We start from the raw sequence: 9360 nt of genomic DNA, 5'->3' as shown, positions 1-9360 counted from the left end.
GATTGCTTCATAGTCCTTTCAGCTAAGTTCATAGACATTTTCCCCATCTTAAACTTCTTGTAACATTTGAAGATATTTTCTGCCTGCTTCTGACTATTCTTGGTTTGAGTCTCGCTCATTGGTTGCTAAACTACAAAACCTGGTGAGGCTGGTTGCTATCCAAGTCAGAAGAGCAGTTGTGGGCCCTTTCCTACCACAGTAAAATAGCATGGAGCAGAGTTGCAACTGACCTGATTTAAAACAGTGTCTATTGCCTACTATTCTTCTCCTTTTAGATTCCCTTTCCTCTTGCAATGATTGAATATTGACCTGAAAGACCATAAGGGAATTATTTTCCTGATTCAATTTTAATTAACATAGTAATAATTAGATCAGGCTTGCAACAAGAAAAAAAAGTGTAGTCAGTCAAGATGGAAGAAAAGAAGAGCCAGGCTGTATTTTGCTTGATCGTTTGCCTGAACAACACTAATGTAGAAGTGAAATGTAAAATAGTTAACTAGCACACTTGTAAAAAACTGTAATTCAATAAAGCTTAAGTATTACCTACCAACCAACTGCATTAGGAGCTCTAGTTTATTGAATATTTTTATATTGGTGCTTTTTCATTCCTCCACTACATAATCACGTCCTCCCCAAAAAAATATAGTTTTCAAGCCCATAACCATTTTTATAATTAGAAAATAGTTGTTGTGTGGATCTGATCCTGGAGGTGGAGTAAGGGCTGATTTTCAGCATCAGGCCTCACACAGGTCAGGAACATGCAGACCTCAGATCAATTAGTCAGCAATTAATTTTTGTCCTCTATCAGACCACTTTTATAGCACTAAAGACTACAGGTACCCAGGCTGAGCTGCACTTGAAGTTCTAGAAGAGCATAACATTCAATATCCCAACAAAACAGCAGAAGAACTCTAAAGGACACTTGCTCTGCCTGTATATTCCTTCAAAAAGTGCAGGGAACACAGCTGTAAAATAAAATCCCAAATCAGCAAGTAGACTAGAAGCCAACACGCAAGAAAAAATTTCACTGCAAAGTGTTAATATGGTGTCAGATATACTAAAGGCAAAATGGCTCTAAAACCTCTACAAGCAAAGCATCAAAACAACAACAACAAAACTTGGGAAAGGGATAATGTAAAATTCCGGGAAGAAATAAAGCAGGAATTAAAGAAATAAAAGTTAAATTTTTAAATGAAAAAGGAATATTGGAGAGGAAAATGGGAAAAGAAATTAGAGCATTTTTACATCATTTGAACACTTTGTTCTGTAATGTGTCTTAGTTTTATAAATTGGAGGGAATTCTTGATAAAATTTGGATCTCAGATTTTTAACAGAAATCTTGAATGCAAGTATTTTCCTAGAATTATAGTGTTTTGTTATTCTAAGATAGTGGCATTGTTTATGCTTGTGCATTTTTTAAATTATATAGTCATCCTACCTTTTAATCCACTTATAATATATTTTTATTCCTTGTCAATTCTTACATTCTTGCTGGATCCAAAGTGAAGAGAAATACAATCGGTTTCTGTATCTCTTTCTCAGCCTCTGTTTCTGTCATTCTCTCTGTTTCTCTCTCTAAATTTCTGTTTCCAACTTTCATTTTCTAGGGATATTTTTGATTTTTTTTTATCCATTTGGTATTAATTGTGCTAAAAATCTTTGAAATGCTTGAATAAAATTTATTTTAATCAAACTGCTTTCTAGTTTTCCCATGAGATTTTTTCAGCTAAAAAATCTCACCCACGTAGTATTTTACATTTTTTATTTTCTTTATTGACAAAGATGTTTATTGTTTTTATTTCTATGTAGGTTTTAATTACCAAACCTATTCCATTTTTTTCATTTCCTTTCTTCTTCCTTCCTTGTCACTACAAAATAATTTAGATCATTGTGACATTTTTATATAATTTGAGTTCAGATAATATTAGATCCACTCCATTCTTATTTTCCCATTTTGTTTCCCTGGAAATTTTTGCATTCTGATTCATTTATTTGCCATCTACACTAGAATGCTAAGGAGAATAAACTTTATCTATATCATTTAATTTTTAGTATCATAATTTTCTATTTATCTTCTTTCATCAAAATTTGAAAACATTATTAAATATTTTACCTGCTATATTAATTTTGGTGAAAGGTACGCAATCTTATTATAGTTTAATACTGATAAACTAGTGAATTACTTATTTGTTGTCAAAAATTAGAACCTTATTATTAATTAGTTTTACTAAAACCTTCTCTCTTTCTTTGCTTATGTACCTTATCCTCTGCAAGGAATAAGAAATGAAGACATGCAGTATTATGAATAAAAAAAGTAAAAATTGAAAATCACCTTTGAGTTTTCAAAGCCACAACTGGCAGGAAAGTAACTGATTAATTTATTGACATGACCTCTATAGAATAGTGTTATTTTCTGATGATCATGACTTTATCTTAAAGAGCTCTATCATTACCACTTTCTCCTTAGATATTCCACCAGCCCTATGTCCTCTTACTCAGATCATTTAGTTGCTCTTTGAAATCCCCATTTGAGGAAATGTCCATACCAGGCATTTTCACTTCTAACCAGCTCTATACCTCACTTGGGGGACAATGTTCCCAACTTACTATCATGAATATATATATTCTCTCTTTTGCTATCTCTGCTTTTTGGGTCTTTTTTTCTGTTTTCTCTTTCGTCATTAGAATATAAATTCCCCTAAGTTCAGAGACTATATGTTTAAAGAAATTATCTCATTGCTGAAAATTATTTGTTCTTCATATCTGCCTCTCCATTTTCCTTGGGTGCCATTTTGTTCTACCTAATTTGTTTTTTAATTATCAACAAAGATTGTGGCTTATGTATAACTAATTGAAAATGTGAGAAATTAATTATTTCTCTCTTGTATTCAATAACAAAGTATTTTAGGACAAAGGTGTTTTTTTTTTTCCTTTTCTACTTCAAATTTAGACTAAAGGGTTATGTGCTAGCATTGTGACTTTGGACCAGTCATAAGGCCTTTTGTAATCACCAGGTAATTCATTAAAAATAGAAAGTACTTGACTGTAGTACTTTTCTCATTAGGAACAATCTACATCCATGAAATCTCTGCCCTATTGAAAAAAAAACTATGTAATTATGACTATTAATGAAGAATGAATGATTATATATTTTGTTATGTATAGAGAAATATTTACAACCATACCTCGCATCAAGAAGATTATAAAAAGACAGAAATAGGCTGCCATCATTATAAAATGAAAATATTTAGAACAAATTAAATTATTAAAGTTGGAATTAAAATATAAATATTAGGAAAAATATTTTTCTCCAATAACATGGGAAAAAACTACCATAAATTCACTTAAAATTAGCAAAAACTATGTATATGTTATCTCATTTGATTCTCCCAGCAACCTTGTTATAGAAGCCTTAATTCCTCAGTTTTAAAGATGAGGAAACTGGGACTATGAATGGTTCAGTGACTTGTCCAGGGTCACACAACTAACAGAAATCCGGGGCAAGATTTAAGCACAGTTCTTTTAGTTTACTTTTGTTTTTTTCTTACTCAAAGTAAAGAAAAAAATCAGCACTGTATTCACTATGACATCTAGCTATTTGGATGTACTAAGTTTTAGGGGGAATTTCTACAAACATACAAAAGTAGAACTATTCTTCAAAAAACAAAGAGTAGGAGGTTTCTCCTTCCTCCAGACCAAATCTATATAGCCCAAGAAACACAAGTTAACAACATTCAGTTGAATATTAAAATTATTTATAATTAGAAAAATTGAAATTAAAACAACCATTGCAATTCACAAGGCTACAAAGATAATAAAAGATAGGAAAATTAATTGCTGAAAAGGCTGTGGACAAATGAAAAGATGTTGGTGGATACATGGACTTAATCATCCATTCTTGAAAATAATTTGAAATATTCAATAAAATTTACTAACATTCATATGCTCTATTAAGAAGGTGTCATGTGGATGTTATTGGTAACATGAAAAGACCCACAAGCACAACAATATTCACAAAAGTATCATTTATGAATATATATATATATATATATATATATATATATATGAAAATGAGACATTCCCAATGATTGTTTAATGGTGTAAAAGTATTCTTATAGGAAAATGATAGCATATTACTCTGCTATAAAAATAGCAAATATGGAAATTTTGTGGAAACATAAGAAAATGTTTAAAGTGGCAGTAACTAAATAAAAGAGCCAAAATAATACAGAATAATTCCAGAATTATAAAGAAATTCATAATGGAGAGGGTAGTAAATTTTGACAAAGGTGAGTAGAATATTGCCAAACTTAAATAAATCACTGTTATTTCTGTAAATAACAGATGCTTTGACTCTGTGGAAAATATTTTATAAAGGTGTATTTCTTTCTTTGTAGCTAATTTGCGGTTAGAAGATGCTGGATAAAATTTAAATGACACTAATTTTATGTTTATTTTTTGAAATATTAATTTATTTATTTTTAATTTTTGACACTCATTTTCAAAAAATTTTGAGTCACAAATTTTCTCCCCACCTCTCCCTTACCCCTACTCCAAGATGTCATGCATCTTGATTACCCATATATCCAGTCTGCCCTCCCTTCTTTTACCCAACTCTCTCCCCATCACTTACACCCTTACTTTCTTGTAGGAAAAGATCCATTTCTATACTCCATTGCCTTTATATCTTACTTCCCAGTTGCATGTAAAAACAATTTTTAACATTTGTTTTTAGAGCTTTGAGCTCCAAAATCTCCCTCTCCTTCCCTCCCCAAACTCCCTCACAGAGAAGCCAAGCAATTCCATATAGGTTATACATGTGTCGTTATACAAAACACTTCCATAAAAGTCATGTTGTGAAAAACTAACTACATTTCCCTCCATTCTATCTTGTACTCCATTTATTATATTTTCTCTTTTGACCCAGTCCCTTTTCAAAAGTGTTTCCTTCTGACTACCTCTTCCCCCAATATACCCTCTCTCCAATCTTCTCCCCCCGCTCCTTATCCTGTAGGGTAAGATATCCAATTGAGGTGTATGTTATTCTCTCCTTAAGCCAAATCCAATAAGAGTAAGGTCCACTCACTCAATTTCACCTCCCCCCCCCCTTCCTTTTGATTATAACAGTTTTTTCTTGCATCTTTTATGTGAGATAATTTACCCCATTCTATCTCTCCCTTTCTCCTTCTCCCAATATAAAATAATCCTCTCTCACCACTTAGTTTTTTTTTAGATATCGTCCCTTCATATCCAACTCACCCTGTTCCCTCTGTGTGTATGTATGTACGTGTGTGTGTGTCTGTGTGTGTGTGTGTGTGTGTGTATACACTTCAACTACCCTAATACCAAGAAAGGTCTCATGAGTTACAGATATTATCTTTCCATGTAGGAATGTAAACAATTCAGTTTTAATAAGTGCCTTATGGTTTTTTTTCTTTTGCTTTTTCATGCTTCTTTTGATTCTTGTATTTGAAAGTCAGATTTTCTATTCAGCTCTGGTCTTTTCATCAAGAATGCTTGAAAGTCCTCTATTTCATTGAAAATCCATTTCTCCTCTTAAGTATTATACTGTTTTGCTGGGTAGGTGAATTTTGGTTTTAATACTAGCTCCTTTGACCTCCAGAATGTCATATTCCAAGCCCTTCAATCCCTTATTGTAGAGCTGCTAGTTCTTTCGCTATCCTGATTGTGTTTCCACAATACTCAAATTGTGTCTTTCTGGCTGCTCACAATATTTTCTCCTTGACCTGGGAACTATGGGACATAACCACAATATTTCCTCTTGGGATATTTTTCAAGAGGCAATTGGTGGATTCTTTCAATTTCTATTTTACCCTCGGGTTCTAGAACATCAGCACAGTTTTCTTTGATGATTTCTTGAAAGATGATTTCTAGGCCCTTTTTTTCCATCATGTCTTTCACGCAGTCCAATGACTTTTAAATTATCTCTCCTGGATAATTTTTCCAGAGCAGTGGATTTTCCAATGAGATATCCCACATTGTCTTCTATTTTGTTTCATTCTTTTGGTTCTGTTTTATAACTTCTTGATTTTTCATAAAGTCATTAGCTTCTATTTGCTCCATTCTAATTTTTAAGGTATTATTTTCTTCAGTGAGCTTTTGAACCTCCTTTTCCATTTGGCCAATTCTGGTTTTAAGGAATTCTTCTTCTCATTGGCTTTTTGGACCTTTTTTGTCACTTGGGTTAATCTATTTTTAAGGTGTTATTTACTTCTGTATTTTGTTTTGGTCTACTTTAGCAAGCTGTTGACTTGTTTTTCATGATTTTCTTGTATCACTCTCATTTTTCTTCCCAATTTTTCCTCTACTTATCTTACTTGATTTTCCAAATCCTTTTTGAGCTCTTCCATGGCCTGAAGCCAATTCATATTTTTCTTGGAGTCTTTAGATGTAGGATCTTTAACTTTATTGTCTTCTTCTGACTGTATATTTTGATCTTCTTTGTCACCAAAGTATGTTTCTATAGTGTGAATTTTTTTTACACTGTCTGCTCATTTTACCAGCCAATTACTTGACTTTTGAGCTCTTGTCAAGGTATGACTCTGTAGAGTGGAGAGTGCTCTGTTCCAAGCTTCAGAGGTTTTGTGCTACTGTTTTCTAAGCTACTTGTAGGAAGCTGTAAATTTTCACTTCTTATGAGGTGGTATTATCTAAGTTGAGGTGTTTACTCTTCTGCTGGCCTGTGCTCTAGTCTGTCAGTGACTTCAAGGACTCTTTTCTTCCTTGAAACCACCAAGAGGACCCCCTCTCCATAGCCACCACAAGCTCTGTGACACCAGTCCTCCTCCTCGCCCCAGGACTACCACCCAGGCCTGAGCACCAGATCCCAGCAGGGCAAAGAAAGATAATCCTGCTTCATCACCAGCAAAGAAATCCCTGTGCTCCTGCTCTGATCAGCCACTTGACCCCCCATTCCCATCTGTGGGCCTAGAGCTTTGGAAGCATCTGTTGCTGCTGCTGCTGACACTACTGCCACTGAGCCATCTCCAACACCCTGAGCCTGGGGTCAGATCATGCCCTTCTCTCACCCAGGTCCAAGAGAGTTTTCCTACTGACCTGTTAAGTTATTTTTGGTGCTTGTGGGTTGAGAAGTCTGGAAACCACCACAGCTGCCAGTGATTCAGTACCCTGAGCCATGCTCCCCCATGTCATGCTCTAGCCTGGTTTGTGCTGGCATGGCCCAATCTTGGCCATGCTGTGCTCCTAGCATGGTAGGATAGACCCTTCTCATTGATCTTCTAGACTGTCTTGGGTTGGAGACTTATTTCACTGTCATTTTCTGGTTTCTCTAACTCTACAATTTGTTTAGAGTCATTTTTACACATTTTTGAAAGAATTTGGGGGAGGGTTCAAGCAAGTCATTGCTTTTACTACACCATCTTGACTCTGCCTTATGTTTAAAATATAGACAGTCCCTCAGTGTCTTCAGGCAAAATCACAATAGCATGGGATTTTGTAAATGTTAGAAATATTAGATTCATTAGAGGCCATGTGTTTTACAAATGAGCAAAATAAAGCCCATGAAATGACAAGAATTTGATTCTGGAACTCCTCTGGGGAAATGGATAAGCTCAGTTTTCTATATATTGCAAGTTTACGTGAACTAAGTAGTTTTTGAAGTAACTATTTCGGTTTATCACTTTAATACTACAGAAGTTTAATGGTAAAGATAAAATTTAGATGATATTTGCCCTTTTACAACATATAACTCTACTACATAATGCATGGCAAAGAGGGAAAATATTCTGTACCATTGAAATCATCCACTATGAATAAGAAAGTTTTCAAAACCAGTTAGGCAAAAAAATCAGAAGTAAATTTCTATAGAATTAGAAATAGACAAATGGAGTTCTAACTGAAGAAAGCTCATTAAAAATCTCTATTTCTTTCATGACCCTACTTATTTCCACAATAATTTTCTTAGTGCAGCAATTACATCCTTGTTCCTTAAGCTATATACCATAGGATTAAACATTGGAGTTACAACAGTATAGAAAAGAGAGAGCACTTTGTCAGTTTCTGCTGAGTGGCTAGATTGTGGTCTCAAATACGTAATGGCAGCAGACCCATAGAATAAACCCACAACTGTAAGGTGGGAAAAGCAAGTAGAAAATGCTTTGTATCTACTTGTGGCTGAAGGGAGCTTCAGGATTGGGGTAATGATTTTAATATAGGACCATACTATCAGCAGAAAGGAAACCATTGCAAATAGCACAACTACAAAATAAACAGAAAACTCATTCATGGAGGTGTCTCCACAGGCTAATTTCAGTAAGGGGGGAATGTCACAGAAAGCATGACTGAGTATATTTGAGCCACAGAAAGGTAAAGAAAAAATCTGATATGTCTGGCCTATTTGAACTGGGATCCCACTGATCCAAGAGACAACTACCAGTTGGACACAAAATTTGTGATTCATGATTAGAGGATAGTTCAGTGGCTTACAAATGGCCACATAGCGATCGTATGCCATCACAGCCAAGATAAGGCCTTCTTTGGTTCCTAGAATTAGAAAGAAGCAAAGTTGTACAGCACAAGCCAGCAAAGAAATATTTTTATCAGACCAAAAGTTCATTAACAGTTTTGGCAGTATGACTGATGTATAGCAGATTTCTAAAAAGGAAAAGTTCCCAAGGAAAAAATACATGGGTGTTTGAAGAGCTGGATCAGTCTTGGTTATTGCAATGATGAGGTCGTTTCCCATCAGGATATTCATGTACATAATTAAAAAAAACTGTGAACAGAAACCCTTGAAGTGTAGGAACATCAGAAAATCCCAGAAGTATGAATTCCATCATGACAGTATAATTTTCTCCTGCCATCTGTTTGTAGAATGTGTGTGTACATTATATTTGTGGAAGTAGTTGAACTCAAAAGTCACCTTTCTGGCCTCTATTTCACCATATATAAAAAGAGGGATTTGATTAAACAAGCATGATTTGAAGACCTACTATTCAACTTACAAAACTGCAAAAAAACACTATCTACAACCCATTATGTGAAAGACTTAGTTGTTCTATGTTTTTAGCTCTATCCAAAGATCTCTCCATTCGACTGTTCATAATTTTATTATTTTAAGTTTGTTGTTGCTGTTGTTCTGTCATTTTCAGTTATGTTGTACTCTTCATGGTTTTCTTCAGAGAGATACTGGAGTAGGATATTTAGGATACTTGGTTTCAAATATGAAACAGGGAATATTAATTCAATGAAAAACAGAAAGAAGTTTCCATCTAAAACACACACACACACACATACATATACACATTAATTCATCACTTGTTTTCTGTAGCCATGCAAGATCACAGTACATGGGTACAGACTTAGAAAGGAATTAATCCC

General features: G+C 34.3%; 1 pseudogene; it reads right to left on the bottom strand.

The window, feature by feature from the left end:
• Positions 1-7921: 7921 nt before the first annotated feature.
• Positions 7922-8843, bottom strand: LOC118854300 (annotated as a pseudogene).
• Positions 8844-9360: the final 517 nt, after the last annotated feature.

Source organism: Trichosurus vulpecula, chromosome 6 (genome assembly GCF_011100635.1).
Source record: "Trichosurus vulpecula isolate mTriVul1 chromosome 6, mTriVul1.pri, whole genome shotgun sequence".
Classification (NCBI taxonomy): Eukaryota; Metazoa; Chordata; class Mammalia; order Diprotodontia; family Phalangeridae; genus Trichosurus; species Trichosurus vulpecula.
The sequence above is the reverse complement of the archived record's forward strand: the minus strand, read 5'-3'. Positions and strand labels throughout refer to the sequence as shown.